Source organism: Notamacropus eugenii, chromosome 4 (genome assembly GCF_028372415.1).
Source record: "Notamacropus eugenii isolate mMacEug1 chromosome 4, mMacEug1.pri_v2, whole genome shotgun sequence".
NCBI lineage: Eukaryota > Metazoa > Chordata > Mammalia > Diprotodontia > Macropodidae > Notamacropus > Notamacropus eugenii.
The window spans coordinates 178,333,506-178,354,243 of record NC_092875.1 but is presented as its reverse complement, the minus strand read 5'-3'; the positions used below and the strand labels follow the sequence as shown (position 1 = coordinate 178,354,243).

The 20,738-nt window shown below is 38.2% G+C and overlaps 1 protein-coding gene and 1 pseudogene across 1 annotated transcript in view; one reads left to right on the top strand and one right to left on the bottom strand.

The window, feature by feature from the left end:
* The window catches only part of LOC140498728 (aspartate aminotransferase, mitochondrial-like), a 30,410-nt pseudogene extending 18,218 nt beyond the window's left edge, over window positions 1-12,192 (top strand).
* The window catches only part of BMP6 (bone morphogenetic protein 6), a 222,597-nt gene that overhangs the window by 189,742 nt on the left and 12,117 nt on the right, over window positions 1-20,738 (bottom strand). The gene's annotated exons all lie outside the window — the stretch shown is intronic.

The following is a 20,738-nucleotide window of genomic DNA, read 5'->3' as shown; positions in this document are numbered from 1 at the left end:
GGTGAAAAGCCCACTGGTCACCATCACCATGAAGGGAAACCTTTTTCATTAGTTGCTCAAAATTCAGAATTATAGAAAAGCAGGTCTAGCCCCTCCCTGTCAACAGGGCAAGGAGGTCACACCTGTACATCTGCCTGTACCTGACGTTTTTTCCACAACACAGGAAATGTGTCCCCACCTCTTCATTCCCTCAGTGACAAGCCCCAGTAAAAAGGATGATGAATTCCAGCAGTATTTTTGCAGTTGCAGAATCTGCCAGGGCTCTGCACAAATAGAGTTCAGCTTTCAAAATCCAAATCTGTAACACTATAAACTAAACTTTTATATCTGGCAATTTACCCTCCATAGCAAACCATTCTTTGTGTGAATTCCACTAGATTCTTTTCCATGGAGGCTATGTTTTTAAAGAGAAAGCACTGGTAGGGGATGATGGAGTAGTAATGTACAGAGGAGCAAAGAGGTAAAGTTTGTAGAGTTCTTTTATACTTTGAAAAATATTATTTTCAAAATTCATGGTAAAGAGCCATTTTTATGCTTTTATTTACTTGAAAACTTTTTAAATACCCCTCTTGGAGAAGCTAGAACATTAGACTTAATTGCTAAATTCTAAGTTGGTATCTGAAACATAGCTACAGTTGTATGTAGTTGTATCTCAGAGACACAAATTACTAAAATATCATCCCATTTACCAAAAACTTACAAATCTATTTATATGTGCAAATCAGAGCTTGGGGATATAAACGCACATGCAGGTTTTGAGGTCACTTACAAAACTTGGCCTATAATACACTGTCACATTTTACGGGCTGTCTCTACATCTTGCCAGTTGTTAGAAGGTTTCTGTTTCCCGACTCTGCACTCCCCGTGTACAGTAATTACAAAACTTGACTTCAGCACAGCTGGACGTCTCCATCATCAGGCAGCTTTTACATCAAAAATATTACTAAGATTCCCTGTGTCAGCTTATTGCTTAAACCCTGATGGAGAAATGTGAGAATATGGATCCATGAACAATGTTTTGATACAAGATATTCTAAACCTAATGGGAATCATTAAAAATGTGTGGCATTACATTTATGTAACTTTCATAAAGTGAGTGGTGCATTATCCTACGTTAGCATTGTTATTTAGACAATGTCTAAAGTCTACAGCAAAATGGGACAGTTAGCAAATTTGTGGATGAGGATTCTGCTTGTGTATCGTAGTATATGTTGTCTATGGCACTTCTAGAGCACTTAACATGGACCTCCTTCTCTCACACTACTGCCCTTCACATACTCAGCAATCCTGACAAACTGACATATTCTCTACCCACTAAACTTGTTCGGATCTTGCCTGTTTCCACATATTCTGTCTTCAGTTTCCACCTGCTGAGATCCTCCTGGTTCTTTAAGACCTAGCTCGAATGTCATTTACTCCATGAAACCTTCCTTGATGAATACCTCTGATGTCCCACTACCAATCTCTTATAGCACTGTATACTACTCACGTATACCTTATTCTATTTTGTATCAGTTACTTGATGTCTTATCTTTCCTACTAGACTTTAAGCTTTTTGACAGAACTGTACCATCTTCATTGTAGCATTCTCCAGGCTTCGCACATTGTCCTATATATCTGTGTCTATATCTGTTTTCTCACTATTTCTTTACGTCTGTACTTGGGAGAAGAGTTCAAACCTGTGACATCATTGGTATAGCAAACTATCGGTATATGTGTGTGTGTGTTCGTCCTTCATTGCTGAAGAAGACCATGCCATCAGAGAAATAATGGCATGACTTGCACTTGACTTTGTTTTGCACTTCATAATGCTTTCTATCTCTTCTTTAGCTTCTCCACAAATCTGATAAATACACTATTCCTTGCTCCACTAATTTGTTTATAAGGGGCAGTTAGGTGGTGCAGTAGATAGAGCACCACTGCAGGAGTCAGGAAGACCTGAGTTCCAATCTCACCTTAGACACTTGATGCTCACTAGCTGTGTGACCTTGGGCAAGTCACTTAACCCCAAGTGCCTCATCCTGGGTCATCTCCAGTCATCCTGATGAATATCTGGTCACCGGATTCAGATGATTCTGGAGGAGAAGTGAGGCAGGTGACCTGCACAGCCCTAAGAGCTCTCTTGAATAAGGCAAATAGGGAAGCCATATTTTATACAGCTTTGTGCAATATTGCACAGTGTCTTGCACTATCATATGATTGAAGCTTGTAGGGATTTTGGAAATCATTTGGTTCTGTTGCTTTATTTTGCAGATGAGGAATTAAGGCGGAGAGGTTAATTAGTGCCTAAGGCCCCATAGGTAGAAGAAAGTGATGGGACTCAGGATTTGACTAGTTCCTTTATCAATAAAACTCTCACAGGCCAACGCTTTGAAATGAGGGAGGAGAGTAAAGGGATGGTGGGTTCCTTTTGTTCAGAAGCAAACACCATAATCATTACACTATGGAAACTGCTTGAAACATTAAATATTTGTTGAATGAACAAATGCTGTGAAGAATTTGTTAAACTATGTTCTTGCTTTTACGGCGGGTGCCAATACATAAAAGTGTTGATTGAGCCTAGAACACTGCTCTGAAATACAAAATATACTTTGAGTCTATGAAACAGATTTCCTTTACTTGGGGCTATTTATATCCTAATTAATAAGGGGACACTTAAATCCTACGTAAAAGAAGATAGGTTTACAACCACAACCAACATTTTTTGTTTAATAATAAATATAGGCAGACCTAATATATGATCCCTTAGGTGTTTGGGGCTTAAAAGAAACATCTATATTCCAAGCTAATCCTTCACCACCCCAGGGTATAGTTGGTTTTTTTCCTCTTGTCACTAGATGGCAGGGATAATAAGAACAAAACTTAATAGTAGACTAATGAATATTTTACCTGATGGAAGCAACTGATGTAATGGAAACACTATTTTACTGGGAGTCAGGGGTTCTAGTCCTGCCTCAATAAGATAAGTGACCTCACTCAGACTTCGCTATTAAACCATGAGGACTACCTATCCTATGGTACAGAGCAATCAGAGAAGGAAAAAGGAATCCAAAACAACACAGAGTGGATCCTGAGAGTCTTCTGAGAAGGATAGGAAGAAAACAGTGTGACAGAGGGAGAGAAGAGAGGCAAGGACAAGCTCAACAATTTGTGTGCGCGCCGTGTGTGTGCGTGTGTGTATGTGTGTGTGTGTGTGTGTGTGTGTGTGTGTGAGAGAGAGAGAGAGAGAGAGAGAGAGAGAGAGAGAGAGAGAGAGAGAGAGAGAGAGAGAGAGAGAGACAGAGACAGAGACAGAGACAGAGAGAGAGACAGACAGACAGACAGACAGAAAGAGGTCAGGGTGGGGAAAGAGCACAGAATCAGGAATCAGGGGACCAGTGTTCTAACTCTGTTCCGGCAAAAATTATGTAACCTTAAGCAATTCATTTAACACTTAAACCTTAGTTTCCTCCGAAGGGGTTGAACTCAATGATCAGAATACTCCCAGCTTTTACATTCCAATATTCTATGAAAGATAGATAAAATCAGGGCTGGTATTTATGCCCACATATATGTATATGTAAGTACATATCTATGCATCAATACCTGCTCCTGATCTTACCTTCTGTGTACCACTCAGTGCTATTTCCATCAGCAATGGCACTGCCAAAGCGTAGCCCAGTTTAAGGCTTGAATTCCCCTTACATGTGCCCCTGTCCCAACTACACTGTTCACAGGAAGGCTCCTCAACATTGATTGATTCCAGTGCAGAACAGTACTGTATGTCTTAAATCATAAAAAGAGGTTTCAGATCGAACTTCTATCAGTTTAGACACATGGAATTCTATACTGAAGCGATATACTGCTTTTTTTTTTTTCTGTCCACTACCCAATTATGTTAAGTTGGAGCACACTCCTGGAAAATCTACTATAATTAGTAGCTAAGTGCTGAAGGCCATAATGTTTTGATTGTCAAACAGGTTGTACATGATGCAAATATATGACTTAAGAAGTGATTTCACAAACATTTTGGTAACAGTAATCTGACTCATAAAATCCAACAGTCTCATAGCACACAGCTGTGTGTTATAAGTAATCTGAAGATTGTCTTTAAGCAATATCAAATACCAAACCCACAGGATTAGTGAATAAAGTTGTATCCTGAAAAGGACATTGTTTTGCATTGTACTTTTACTACTCACCCTCCAATGTTATATTCCTGTATGTGTGTGTGCATAAAAAAGAAAGATGATCTCTCATTCGCATTGATAGTCTTAAACTAACTTAATAAAATAAAATATCATGAACTAATTTCTTATAAATCATCACTTTAGTTATTGGAAAAGAGTCCCCTGCTCACTCCACTTACTTCAGAATATTCTGGCATTATGAATGACAACTAGGTATAATTTATTTTCCACCTAGATAAATATCTGTAATATTTATTTTAGAACATTCATTCATTAGACATTTATTAAGCCACAGCTGTGACCACGGCACCATGCTAAGCATTATAGCTTCTAGAGTACCTTGCAACTTTAACATTCTATGATTCTCCTCCTCAATTCATTAGTAAAGATGCTGACTGATGAAGTAGCATATTTAAATAAACAACAGAGAATTTTTCCTTTAATCACCTGATTAAGTAACAGGTGTTTCATACTGGGACTTGCTTTGATAATCAATATCTAAAATGTTCTGAAGCTTTTCTTTAAACAACTAAAATTATTTTGGTGACATATCAGAACTTTTTAAAAATATCACCAGAGATAATACCAGGCACAAAATAAAATTCTAAGAGTGAAGCTGGCTCTTTGGTATTATTCTCTGCTGCTGTATGAGATACACTCTGACCCCTGGCTGACACAGTCTCTTATACCCCAAGCTAATATAATATTTTATTACACCCTCCTAATAAAATTATGAAGCTGTTCAAGCCCTTAGGCAAGGCCAGTTAGAAAAAAAAAGGAAGTAAGGAGAACAAGGGATAGGAAGAAAACATCTATGAAATAATTTACTTAGTTATTCTGGTAAATGTCTTAAATATTAGCTGCATTTCTGAGTTGGCAGCTACTTTCAGAGTCATAAGAATATATGACAACCTTGGGGCAAGAGTTTTTGTACACTGTTCTTCCAAAACCATCTCCCTTTAAGCGATTCTTACAGAAGGAGTCTTTAAAATATCTCCTCTATCTCTCTAATGTACCTATTATGGAATATTATATATTCTAGTTATCTGCACTTTTGTCTTACCCCTCTACTAGACAATAAATTCCATGAAGGCAGGAACTGTGTCTTATTCAAGCTTAATATGTTTACCTCCCCACTAGTACCTAGCACATTTTTCTACACAACATAGATGTTCTCTTATTTTTATTGAAGTCTTTTGCTTTTACATCATATTTATTTCTAAATGTACCCCTCCCTCTTCCCCCACCACTCAACTATCTCTTGTAACAAAGATTAAAAAGAAAGAGGAAAAAGGAAGTTCATCAAAACAACCATGACATCAATCACATGTGACAGCATATACAATAGTAGATGTGCACTTAATGTTTACATAATGAGCAATGAATACATTTTATTTCTGCTATTGCTGCTTTCTGATATGCACTATTGATTAGTATGGAATATAAGTAATAAAGTAAAATTACACTCAGCTTCTGGTTGTTCTATGGTTTTGGTTTGGTTTTTTTGAAAATGGAAGGGAGAATGGTTACAAATAATTTAGAGAAGCAAATGATCCCAAGTAGATTTTCTGTCCTGTGTGCCTGTCATAAAGTACTTTCTAGTTAACAGAATACTCTTCTCATGACAACTCTATGAGACAGTGAAAACATTACTATGCCCATTTTATAGATGAAACTGAAGTTCAGACAGGCTAAATAATTTGCCTAGGGCCACACACCTGGTAAGGGTACAAGGTAGGATTCAAACCCAGGTCTTCTTTCTCCACCACCTACCATAATGATTCCATTTGCACCAGATAATGCCTTCCTGTATCTGAGTTGCTTAAGCTCTTGTAGCAAAATGAGCCTTGATTTTCTTGAGCAGAAGCTCATGGAGAAATAGGAGCCAGATGTATGCTTGGTAACCATCCTGGGATTAAAAGTTTTCTGTAAATAATGCAAACCCCCAAAATAGAAAGCTGCTTATACAAAATGTTATGACTCTTCCAGAGTTAATACAGAATGCTACCTATTTCAAAATAGTCTCAATTAGTTCTGTAATAAATAATCTTACTTGCTCAGTTTAATTGGAATCCTTTACATTTAGCAAGGAAATCATTTACCCTGAAAAAATGATATAGTAGTCAGCTCATATATGATTGTCTTATTGAAGTGGCCTCCCTGAACAGGCTCCATGTCTTAAGCTACAGCTATCAACAAACATTTATTAAGCACCTACTGTGTGCCAAGAATTGTGATAAGTTATCATAACTCACGCTGTGTGTGATTATTCCACTGCGCTTTGTAAATTCAAGCCAGTGATTTCACCTCATAATGCAAATTGCCATTGCATTTTTGTGGTCTCACCCTCAAACAAAAATGGATATTTCAACCCAACTACTCATTTTAAAGAATCTTTCTTCTACACTATTGGGATACTAATGATTATTGGGGTCCTGTATGACAACATTAGGGTCTGTTGCCTGGAAATTCTAGTGGGTAGGCTACAGAAAGCATACAGTAATGTTCCTGTGGAGTTCAAGGAAACATCATCACCTCTCACTTTGAAAAATCAAAACTAGTCCTGAAACATAGTAAGTTAAGCACCACCTTGTTGAGAACCTTCCAGTTTGGGAGGTTGATGTCTTCACTTTATTTCAGTTGGCAAGAAGCCCCATGGGGCTGATGTAGGATCCAGTCCTCTGCCAAAGGAATATACTTTGCATTTCTCAACGCAACACTTTCTGTTCCCAATTTGGCAGAATAATTGGCAAAACCTGGAGGTAACACAGCAAGTATTGTAGGTCTGATGGTACTTGCTGGTACCAGAGAGCAAATGGACACCAGAGAGGAGGAGAGCTTCCAGGCAGAGCCTTCAGGAAAGATGGTACACTGATAATAGAAGCTGCCTGAATATGACCTTTGCATCAGGTATATTTTGAATCTTTCTTCATTATATATAATTTAATGGATGTTGTATAATAAGAATGGGGTGTAGTAGATAGAGAGATGTCCCAGAAACCAAGAAGACCTGGGGTCAAGCCTTGCCTCTGACACATAATGGCTATGTCATCCTCAGCAAATTCTTTAAATTCTGTATGCTAGGCAAGTTTCTAAGACTTTAAGTTGCAAAGAGGTGCCTACCTTCCTTGGTATAAGATAGTTCTTCACCTGGGAGTTCCTTGCATCAATGAAATCACAAAACAAGTGTCTGTCTCGGCATAATGGGGACCTACAGATCATACTTGTGTACTCAGAATAATCTGTGGGACTGAATATTCTCTAACTGATAGAGGGATGAGTATAGTGGACAAAAAGACAAGAGAAGTTTCTTTCACTTCCCTCGACAAGACAGAAAGGAGCCAGAAGCCTGTGTGCAATGAGAAGGAATAAGACAAAGAAATCATGAGGAATATGAAGCTGGCTGGAGGAAATAACAATACTGCTAGAGAAATGCCAAGAAGTTTCAGGCCAAGCAGGGAGCGATGAGAACCACTATAGCCGGTGGTCCCATCCAGAGTGCCACTGGATCTGGGCCACACAGAAAGATGGTGGAGAGACAGAGAAAGCTTTAGGGGGGACTATCAATACAAAAGCAAGGACATTTACAGACCTTCTTCTGAAGGAAGAGTAACTGACAAAGAATTGGCCCTTTGCTAACAGGGCTCTGAGTTCCCAAGGAGGGGGAACTGGGACTGAACCTCCACAGGAAAGGGAATCAGAGCTCACCAGAAGAGAGGACTGTAACTGTTGCTTTGCTAAAGGGGTCTATTTTATGCTGGCTTTGGTTTAAAAAAAAAAGTTCTGTTGTCACTGGTTTTTAGCCTGGATGTTTTCAGGGTTCTAGAAGTTTTGATGATCCAAAGGAGAAGGCTATTGGTAACCCTAGATGCTAAGTAAAAAGCAAAAGTAATTTTTAAAAAAAACAACAATCCTCCAGTGTGTTTTTAAAGAGTTTTTACCTAAGAAGGTTCAAAGTAATGAAAAAAATTAAGTGTTTCCCCCCTAGGTTTTGAGCGAATAAATCATTAGTTGACATTTACATAATCATAGAGCTTAAAGAGATCTGAGAATTCAAATGATCAGATCCCTTGCCTTTAGGCAGATGAATATTTAGGCTATCCAGAACACATTTTCTTTAAGATCCACAGCTATGAAATGTTATGGTTTTTGCCCACTGAGTAAAACCAGCTTCAGGGTAGGGATTTATAAGCTTAGTTGCATGGTGGGTAGGAGAGGGTCATGCATTTGCCCGAGTCAATGTATTTCTCATAACCGAATTGGTTACACAGAAGCTGCCATACTAATTGTTCAGGTAGGTATTTGCAAGCACAGAAAGGACAGTTGGATAAGAGTTTGATCTTCAGAATTAAATGTAATTATCTCATTTGGACAGAGCATGGTGTGAACTGATTGATCACTGCATGGGCCAAAAATCTTTGAATACAAAAAAACTGTCCACAGGCATTATAAGACCACAAGTTTAGAGGAAAGTAACCTAGACACCATCCAGTTCAATCCTCTTCATTTTACAGATGATGAAACAAACAGAGGCCCAAAGAGGGGAAATGCCTTGAACACTTCAATAGAAGGCAACACAGGCAGAATCTGAACCATCTTTCTTCAGTTTCAAACGCAGGACACTTTCCCTTATCTATAGACTATATGCCACTAACCCAAGGCAGCCACCTCACAAGTGGCTGCTGTTGGCTACAAAATGAGCCAGGTGAGAAGATATAGATTCTAGAAAGAACTAAACATATTTTAAAATGCATATAAGCTATTATAAATGATCTTGTTTTAATTCTAACAAGAAGTAGTGGGAAGATAGCAGGCAGAAGGCTGACTGCAGAATGTGATAGCATTGGGCTCCAGTTCTGCCACTGCCCCAAATGAGTTATATGACCTTATGTGTATCATTTAACCTCCCAGGTCTCTAAGACCATACAGAGAGTTGCTTTTCTGTATCCATGAAAGGATTTTCCATACCAAGAATTCCCCACACAGATGAAATCACGAATCCACACCAAAAAAAAAAAAATTACAACCCGAAGTAGCATTATCCTCACAGGTCATTATTTTCAAAGGTGTAGTTCTTCCTCATTAGAGTAATCACATTATGATCTTAAATAGGAGGAAGGATAGAAAAGCATGTGCTTTATACTTTAGCTATTCATTTTTAATGACCACATTCCAAACAAAGTTGCAATTCCATTTTAATATCGTAGCTTAAGTAGATGCATAGTCAATCATGACTAGTGTATTGAAAGATACTTCCTGAATTTAGATCAGCTTGCTTTAGTGTTCATGAATGAGCAAATCCTCAGAGGCCAGGATGCCAGAGAACCATTGTCACTAAAACTTCTAGAATGTAAAATGTACTGGCAGGACGCACATGTTTATCTTTTCCATGTGCTGTTTAAATTATTCTTATGAATAGATCTTTATCTAGATAGCTACTGCTTTTGTCCTTCATGAAAAAAATTATGTTAAAACAATTAACAGAGGATCTACAACTTGGAATTTGCTTCCTCAAAGCTTGGGAATATGAATCACAATATTCACAGGAGCAAATACAAAAGCTAGATATCCAAAATGGAAAACCCATAGGGAAGAGTTTGGTATGGAAAACCAGCTGCTCAGAAGAAAAAAGGTCACCTTTGGAAATCACGAAATGGCCAGTATCCTGAAATATATTGTGAGCAGGCTTATCCTTCTAGAGCCTCCCCCGCTACCCTCTACCCTACCCCTTCTACACAATTCCCTCCACCCCCCTTCTTCACCTCTCAGGAAAGGATGAACTATACCAGTACCCTTTGTGGTTAGTGATCTTTATTGGCCTTTGAGAAGGCATTTAGTCCAGCTGTTTATTTCCCTGGCTAGAGTACCATCACACTATCTGCCAAACAAAAGGGACAAGGACTAGATGATTTCTAAGTTTCCTTCCAACTCTAAATCCTATGATACAATGACTCCCACCGAACATTAATTGATTCCATAAAACTAAGACTTAGGCAAAGCACAATCGTTGGACGGAGCAGTTAGTTCCCTAAGAACTATGTAATAAATGAGAGATAAATTCCTGCACTTGAGGGATGGATGGGAGTTGGCAGATGCCTGAACAGAGTTGGTATAGTGGGGGACAACTAGAGGGGAGAGAAGGGCAGAGAGCTGAGCATGGCAGGGAAGAAGGAAGGCTCTGCTCTGGTATCCCAAGACTGGATTAGTTTCTTAGCAGCGTCAGATGATGTTAAGGCAGAAGTCTGGTTATAATGTATTAAGAAAGCTATGGGAAAATGTTCCTAATAACGGCAACTTTATGTAAGGTATGCTCTGTCAGAGAGATGAAGGTTTCACTTCATCCTCCCCAAAAAACAAATTTCTATGGCAACTAGGAGGTATAATAAATACAGTGGTAGGTCTGGGGTCAAGAAGGACTGAGTTCAAATCCAGCTGCAGACACTTACTAGTTGTGTGAACCTGGATGAGTCATTTAACTTCTGTCTGCCTCAGTTTCCTCAACTGTAAAATGGAGGTAACAATAAGCACCTACCTCACAGGCTTGTTTTAAGAATAAAATGAGATAATATTTGTAAAGTCCTCAGCACAGTGCCTGGCAAATAGTTGGTGACAAATAAATGCTGTTTCCTTCCTTCCTTCCTTCCTTCCTTCCTTCCTTCCTTCCTTCCTTCCAATCTTCTTTCCTTCTTATAACTGACAAAGAAGTAAAAGGGATTCTGAACACTATCCATCTTAGGAAAGAGATTTGCTTGGGGAAAATGTTTTGTAGAGAATACAAAATATATAAAAAATCTGAAAATTGCTGTGCCCACATCTGCTAACCAGAAGCACTCAGTCTCCATCAACCCACCTGCTAACTCTCTTAACCGCTCAACATGGTGTTGCTGATTCCTGTTACCTGCTTTCTGGAGTTACACCTACCACCTAACCCTCAGGGATGCTGCTGCCAGAGCCAGCTCCTGGTGGACCCATATGGAAATGGACCCTCCTGATCCTATCATGGGGATTGTAGAAGCATCTAAGAGAGACACTGGTGGCAAAAAGATGAATCTAGGAGTTGGGGTTTACCTTATATATTTCCTAGTGTTCTTAAGGCAGATGCTCAAATTGCCAGAAAGAATATGGGCAAAGAGTACCTGCCTACTGCAGGACTGGCTGAATGTTGCAAGGCATCTTTGCAACTAGTGCTGGGTGAAAATAACAAGGAGTTGAAAAGTGGCCAATATGTCATTGTACAGACTATTTCTGGAACCAGAGCATTAAAGACTGGGACCAGTTTTTCACAAAAGTTCTTTAAGTTGAGCTGGTATATCTATCTTCCCAAACCATCCTGAGAAAATCACATCCCCACCTTCAGAGATGCTGGCATGCAGTCCTGGCTACCATTATTATAACCCCAAGAGTTGTGGCTTTAACTTCACTAGAGTCATGGAAGACATATTAAAAATCTCAAATGTCATCCTCCTGCACACTTGTGCTCACAATCCCATGGGATACAATCCTTGCCCTGAGCAACGGAAAGAAAGAGTGCCATGTAAAGCAAAAGAAACTGCCTTTTTAAAAACACGTTGTGCCAGTGGAGATAGCAACAAGGATGCCTGGGTTGAGTGCCACTTCATTGAGCATTCTGTTATATGCCAAGAACATGGTTCTATACATTGAACATGGGGGAGCCTTTACCATGGTGTACAAAGACACTAATAAAGCCCAAAGGGTAGAATCCCAGATGAAAATCCTGATTCATCCCATAAATTCCAGCACCCCTCCCAATGGGACCTGAATTGCTCCCACTATCCTGAATAGCCCTGATCTGAGGAGTCAATGATTGCAAGAGGTAAAAAACATGACAGATCATATTAATATGTCAACTCAACTGGTTTTCAACCTTAATAGAAAGGGCTCCCCCCACAATTGACAAAACAGCACTGACCAGCCTGGCATGTTTTGTTTCACTGGTCTAAAATCTGAACAGGTAGAATGGTTGACCAAGTTATTCTCCACATATATGGCTGCATTTCTATAGTAGCGTTCACATCAGGCAACGTAAACTACTTTGTCAATGCCATATAATAAATAACCAAATTATTCTCCGTGGAAAGATGGAGCAGAGGCAACCTTCCCATCTCCAGACTTTGCTAGTTAAGATTCAAGGAGATGACTAGGCTGGCAAGGATGGGAATGGTGGTGATAACTTCTTCACACACAGTTCTTAATGCTCAACCATTGAATGTATCTCAGAAAGAGATATGTAAATAGAGTAAAGGCATCTGAAACTGGTGTTTAGAGCTTTGTGGATCTAACACAAACTTCCCAAACCCATTCTCTACAACTTTCCCAAAACATTTTACATTTACAGTAACAACCAAAAATCCCACCCTAAAACCAGAATTCCTCAACTTCTCCCCTTCCCCCAGGCTTTGACTCTCCTGGCATTAAAATGCTCAAGAGCTTTAATCAAGATATCAAATACCATTTACACTACATAACAAAAAACATATCATATGGTGCTAAAAACCTCAGAAGAAGGCCTGCATAGTAGTTCTAATGCCTGCCTCTTACTGGCCCTCCATGACTGATGGAGGTGGCTTGAATTGCAAGGGTTTGTTTTATGAAAATCATGAATGCTGCTACTGCTGGCAGAAAGGAGAATAAATCCTTTTTCTTGGTTTTAGAAAAAAATGGCTCTTGCACTTTGAACATCTAAAAACTTTTTAACTTTCCCATCCTCCCCCATTTTTATTGCTGGTTTCTCCCCTTTGTTCCAAAGATCCAAATCTGCCCTTGTTTCTCTCCCTATCTCTGCTCTTAAATGAACCTTCAGACTTTCCTATCAGGATACAAATGCTTTGAGAATTAAGTAGAACATCATTTAAAGAATGAGCATGTTTTCTCCTCACTTTTCTCAACAAAAGACAAAATGACTGCACTTTAATATCAGCCTCACTGTAAAATTTTTACTTATCCCCCCTCTGCCAATATTCAGTCAGACCACTTTATCACAGTTGTCCAAAGCCTGTCTCCTGATAAGTCTGTATAGGGCAGTCCCAGGAGATGAGTATTTAGAGCTGTGATTATAAGCGTCTCTGTGTCTCTAGCCAACCTTAAAAAGGGCACCTTCCAATGTAATCTTGTAGGCCTTTATGCATCCTGGGTTTTGTAGACTGGAAAATGTATGCATACATACATACACATATACATATACATATACACACACACACACACACACACACACACACACACACACACACACACACACATATATATATATATATTCTGATAACTGGGAACTAGAAAAATAATAATATCCCAATATCCTGGACAAGCTAACTCAAAGTGAACTGACAGAATTAGCTAGCCATTAGTATCACAGGGCTAAGTCTGTTAAAACATATTAGAAAAATGCCCTCAATGAATTTTGACTCTAGTTCCATCATCAATTTGCTGTCTTTCCTTGGCAAGCCACTAAATTTCTCTTTGCCATCTGTAGACAATAGTTATGATTTGGAAAGGGGTTGAACATCATCTAGATCACTGGGATAGCTAGGTGGCACAGTGGATGGAGTACTGGGTCAGGACAGACCTGAGTTCAAATCCAGCCTCAGATACTCAAGTGGTTCTATGACCCTGGGCAGGTCACTTAACCTCTGTCTGTGTCAGGTTCCTCAATTGTAAAATATCATAATTTTGTTAGGTAGGTTGAGCCCCTCCTCATAGGGTTATTGTGAAGATCAAATGAGATAGTATTTATAAAGCACTCAGCACCGAGCTTAGCATATAGGAAGCACTTAATAAGTGACTGCTCCTTTTCCTCTCTTATTCTACAATTTTTTCTTGATATGGTTCAATCCCAACTTGTGCGGCACCATGCTTCTAAACCTTGTTAAGATATTGATGTTGACTACCAGTCTGCAAGTATCATCAGAACAGAGGACCTGGTCTTTTCTAAGCCTTTTAACATGCCCCCTTCCATGACTCAGTCCCTTAAACAGAATAGGTGTTTAATAAATACTGGATGAATTGACTTGAGTACTCTACACTCAGTCTACCCTATCAAATGAAATGAGTAATAGGTTTATGAATTTTGTGCTTCTACTGTCTGTACCAACTCCACCTTTTTCCCCTTCTCCACCCCTAGTTCTCTGCAGTCTAGTATACATGGAAAAACAAAATGATATTCAAGACTCTACTAAGGAAGGCAAATTTACAGTAAAGTCCAAAACATCAATTTGTTCTTAGTTCTAAAACTAGAGCATCCTTTTGTAGGATAATCTACGTACTAAAAAGAAAAGAGATACTAAATCTTATTTGACTTTAAGCAACATTCTTTATAACAGTCTGTAAATATAGGCATTAGACTCATGTTTCACATCTTGTATGTGCTTGCTACAATTTGACATTTTTTCCAATTCATTTGGACGCTATTTTATTCCCACTTAAGTAGTCTCCTTGGATTGGCTGCTCACAGTCTAATTCTCCCTGATTCATCTCCCCAATGGTCTGGAAAGTTGAGGGAATAAAGTTCTGGAGAGACAGTGATGCAATAATGCACATCTGTTTTAGGCAACCAACCAAGAGACCAAGCAACCAAGAGACCACCATTCCCTACTTCAGCAACACCTCCTTGGCTCCTGGATAGGAGTATCACAAACCTGGCTAATGGCTTTGATCTGTTTTCAGTTTTTAAATGCTCCCGGTTGCCTAGTGGGGAGCTAAGTGACTTTGCTTCAATAGACATTATGTCACCCCTTAGCCCTTATATAAACAGAACGTCTAACACCTTCATAACCAAAGCCAAGCAAGTCTAAAGCAGAAACTGACAAGATAAGTGCTTTTTTGCATCTACACCTGCAGGAAGAGTCTTGTTTACTAACACGCACGCTTTCTCCATTGTATAAAGCTGGAAGGAAAATTTTCAGACACAGTAGAAGTATGACATGGTTCTGATGAATGCCTATTATATCTAATGTTTAATAGCATGCAAAAGTGGGGAAATAATATTTCTTCATGCTCAGAACTTTTCGCCACTCCAGAAATCCACAGCAAGTGACTCTAATGTAAGCTCTGAGAGGGTAAAGCAATTTGTCATTCACATGCTCTAATGAGATTATCCACATTAAATGATCCTAGCGATGATCATAACAAGAGCATCCTAAAGATAGAGAACCTCGCTTTCAAAGTTCTCAAAGGAAAATTACATCGATCATCCAATTTATATACTGTTGTGTTCTGTTTGTTTTGGGTTTTATTATTTGGGGTGAGGTGAAGGGTAGGGTTGAGCTGTTTTTTCATCAAGTGAAGGACCTCCTGATGTGGAAACTATTTTCATCAATGCATATATGCAATTGTTCTTTAATTTCTACTCTTAGAAAAGTGCCTGGTACACTAAGAGATTATGACTTATCCGTGGCCATGTAGCCAGTACGTACCAGAGGCAAGATCTGAACCCAGTTTTTCATGATGCCAGGACCCACTTCCTATCCACTACATAATGCAACAACTCTTTGTGCTATTTCAATACATGTAAGTTACTCTAAATAATTTTCCCCAAATCCACAATGCCATATTGAGCACCACTGTTTAAAAGGAACATGAACAGTTAGAACAGAATACAGTTGTTCTTGGTATAAATATAAAATAATAATCAGCTGTTCTTTGAGGTAAAAAGTCATAAGGAAGTACTGTACTTATCTTTCCTTATAAATAACATCCGTCAGGTCTTGGTCCTTGTCTCTGAAAACAAGTTATTACTTAAGCTTATAAAACATTTGGAGGATGCATTGAGAGAAAAAGCTGGGAGTGAAATGGGGTCTACGTCCTTAGAGGTCTTGGCTGTCTGCCCTAACCAAATTTCCAGTTTCAAACCCAGCAAAGAATTTTTACAATGTTTTCTAGAAAGATCAAGTCTTTTTCGTTTGAATATAGAAAACCAGCAAGATGACAGGGATACGGACAAACTAAAACTGTTGTGGATGCTTGATCTAGATATCACTAAGGCGCAGAGCCATCTGCTTTTACTGTCAGGATGGCCTCTAAAATAAATCTGATCATGAGGTGAGTTGTGGGGCAAATACAAATTAAAACTAAGAGCAGGCTGGATATCATTTAAAAAAAAAAAGAATATATCTATGACCATACACAATGGTGTTCTGACCAAGAGGAATTCCTCTAATTGGTCAGAAAATGAGCTTCAGCAAATTCAGTTAGTAGGAATGTCCAAAGTCTGTAAGAATGGGCATCAAAAGCAGCAGCATGGTAATGAAGATGGAAAATTTTACAGCTTCCAGTGTGCATTTGGATCAACTGTTTCATGCCAAAACTGAGGTGGGAGGGGGCAGTGCTTTTAAAAAACAGATCAAAGAAGGCTGAAAGGGCAGAATCAAAATGTTACACTTGGAAGGGTCCTGGTACATCTTCTACTCCAAGTTCTACATTTTCCAGTTGAGGAAAACTGAGGTGCAGAGCAGTTCAGGGATTTATCAAAAGTCACCAAAATAGCTAGCGGCAGAATTGAGACTAGAACCCCTATTGCCTAACTCCAGTGAATTTTCTATTATATTTTAACAGTTTCCCAAACCTTCTGAAACCATGTCCTAAGTAGTTACTTTCATGAGGATGACATAAAATAACACAATCCAAAGAGAAATACAAATTCTTCTCTACATATCAACCTCAAAGGCATTCAAAGCCTTTGTTGAAGCTTCATAGAATTCACAGGAAAGTTAACTTTAGATACAGAAGGAAAGAATGCAATGGGAGTGGTAGATTTGGGTCTGAAAAAGTATGGGATCCTAACCAAAGGATCTCTCCCCCACCAAACAGCCCAGTATTCATTTACAGTGATAACTGGAAAAGACAAGAGTTAACTATCTGAAAATATCTGTATCTCTCAGAATTATTTTAAACCAAGATTACAACAAAAAAACCTATCAGTCCTTACTTGATGTAAGCCCTCTTAAAAGCAGTGACATCCAACTATATGTTTCCTGGGACTACAGAAAAAATTTAGGCTTATGGAAAACTTGGAAATGATGAAGATTTCTGGCAAAAATTATACGCATGCATCTGGATCACACTCCCTTCAGAATACTGACTGGCATCCCAAGATGCCAGACTAGTAAGGAGAGCTAGCAGAGGTAGGAGGAAGGGGACTGTCTCTAGGGCTGTTTCAGGAAATTAGGAAGGGACTGCCAATTGACTGTTAAAGAACCTGATTTTCCCACAAGTCATTAGGGAACTACCCAAATTCACTCCAAGAATAGAAAAAGCAGAAAACTCTGTGATGCAACTTTTTAAAATTATTGTAATAATTTTCTCTTCCGCCCTTGAAGATCAATATTTTGTTCTTTTTATGTCTAAATGCACATTCCTTATGCATTTACTTACTAAGTAATGTTAAGAAGCATTCTCACTTACTGAGATATGTTAAGAAACAAATCTAAGTTTCAAGATACCATTTGTTTGCCCTTTTCCCCTGCTTCTGTGAGAGATTTCACCTATGTAAATGAATAAAAAGGACAGACAATATGGCTAACATTCAACACAGCCAACCCTTATTAGTTTGGATCAGTTAGAGGAAAGGTTGTCCAAATCAGTTTAAAAAAAGTGAGAATTTCAAATTTGCTTAGAGTAACAAATAAATGGCTAACAAGTTGTTGCCAAGTTACCTACCAACCACCTTGCATTAAAGAGTCTATAAGAATCTTTTGTATTTGACCCAGTAGTGGATAAAGTATTGGACTTGGTGTCAGGAAGATCTGAATTCTAATCCTGCCCCAGATAATTGTTTTCTCTCTACCCTCGAAGAGGACCAAAATGGACCCTTTGGTAAGTCACTTAACCCCTGTCTACTTCAGTTTCCTCATATAATAATCACAGCTATTTCACAGAGTTATTTTGAGGATCAAAAGGGATAATAAATGTAAAGCACTTTACAAACCTTACAATGCTATGTAAATGCTATTAGCTATTATTAACAATTTCTTGAGCAGTGGACTAATGATATAGATGAGGTAACTAGATTTGTATTGAGGAAAGCCTAGTTTCAAATCTCATCTCAGACATTTCCTAGCTATGTGACACTGTGCAAGTAGCTTAACTTCTTGGAGCTTGGTTATTGTTTTCTCCTGAAAAACAGTTTGGGTTAAATCTATGATCCTACTATTCTTAAATAATTTAAATATTTGCCTAGTATTAGTTACCTATCCGGTTAACTTGTTTAGTAAATAATTTTCTTACAGAGAGCTTAAGGAGAAATCAATCCAAGCCTTATCTGAAATACCCAACTTCTGATTTATGGACTTCCCATTAGGTTTTACTCTGTAATATGTGTTATCTTTGGCATTCTTTACTTGCAGAGACCTGAAAGAATCCCAGACATTGCCTCTACTGACAGTAAGATCTTTGTTTGAATTCTCCTAACTTAAAAGTTAAGGTTTACAAAGTCCATTCTCACAGCAACTCTCTAAGGTGAGTAGCTCGCATTATCATTATACTTTTTTTTAAAGAGATAAGGCAACTAAAGCTCAGAAAAGGTTGAGTGACTCGCCCAACTGCCAAGATTTGAATCCAGTTCCATGTTTTTTTCCCTCCAATATACCATGCTATGTTAGTCCATTTGACTTTTTAGAAAGCTAGTGAAAATATTCTGGTCCCCCTCATGCCTCTGCCACAAAAATTCTAATAGTTTTACGAAGTCAGAATTCCTACAATTCTTGCCCATTCTTTAGCTTTTCTTTGTATTCTGCTCCCTGAAATCCTGCAGAGCATGGATCAAGTAGAGCACCAGCTAGAGAGAAATTTAATCACTCATATCTCTGCCTGACTGATTGTCTAGGTACTATGGTGACAGACACCTCAGAGAAAGTATGTAGAGGAAAAGAGATTTTAAAATTCCTAGACTTTAAAAACCCAAGGAAACTTCAGCACAGAGAAGCACAGAACATAAACATATGCATGTAAATTAAAAATTACATATTTATACACCAACCAAGCATCAAGCATAATAGAATATTTTTAAATTTCAAATGTTAAAAATTACATTTTACTACCTTTCAAAAATGCACATTTTATATTTAAATATCTTTTATGGTTTCTTCCCAATAAAACCTTGCAGATACTCTAACAGGTATCTGCTAATATCTGAGTATCCTTTCATTAAAAATGGTAAAAAATCAAAATCATAAAGAAATCCTTCGGTTTATTGGCAAATATTTTAAACAACAAAAAATACTATCCAGTTAGAATGTAAAGGTGAAAAAGGCCTCTAAGTCAGTCATTGAGAATGTTCATATAAGATTCATGGAAAGAAAAAGGAGGGAAATCATTTAACCTCAAAGATTAAGAAAAACCATTTCCAGGATCTCTTTCTTCCCTGAACAGGACAGCTCAGTCCATTAAGACCAAGTTAGTTTATGCTTTGCTGATACACAAACCAGCATTTTAAAAAAAAACATTCATGTACAGGAAACTAACAAGACTGAAAATACAGGAACAATGATCAACAAAGGCAGATGTTTAAGGCTAGAAGTCACATTCTGAGCAAGGTGAAAAGGGTAAATGGTAGCTACAGGAAAGTCATCATAATGAACACAGCAGTTATTAAAGTTCACTTGTTGGGGGAGTGGAGAGGGAGTTTCACTGAGCAACTGCTCAGCAAAGCTTAATCTGTACCACAGCTATATACCTGACATAACTGACTGATGATGCAAAAAACAGTAGAAAAGTAAAGTCAGTGTACTGAACACGGCACATTACAATCCTCAGACACTCTCAACATGGCTAACAGAATCCACAGTTGAGGGCTCATTCGTGTCAAACAGAGTCAGGAAGGTTTGCCTACCTAAAAGAGAATAATATTCTGAAAAAAAAAATGGATTAAGCAAAGTCCTGCACTCAGCTAACAGTATCTACATTTTCAATAACAGGGCCATAGGGACATATAACAAAATTACCTGATGCAATTTAGTTATTGGATCCACCACATTCCAAATCTATCTAATAAAGGGTGATGGAAGGGGAAGAAGTGATACTACATTGACAGGATAGTAAATTAAATATCATTTCAGGCAAAGTATTACATACAAATCACTTTATAGGGGAAAAGTTCATTTGGAATAATAGTCCAAAGTATAAAACAGACACATACATACATACATATATATATGGCCTTGCTACTATCTGTATGTCTTTGGTAAAATCACTTTCTCTTCCCAGTCCTCAGTTCCCTCATTTGTAAAATGCAGGATTGGGCAAGATGACTTCTTAATCCCTTCTAGCTATACGCCTCTAATTCTCCTACCAGACAAATGCAGAAAGTCATATATACTATCAGATGTGGTCACTGTGCCTATTTTGTTTTGTTTTTTTTTCACTATTATAAGGGAAGATTCAACGCTAGAGTTGGGGGACCCATAATCAGAAATTACTCTGATATAAAAAAGGCATCAATAAAACTTGATTAAAAATAAAGACCATGAAAAGTCCAACAGTAACATGTTATTTGCAGGATGGATTTGCAAGACTGCATTGATTCAATTGGTTTCATAACAATGGAATTAGCACTTTATAGCC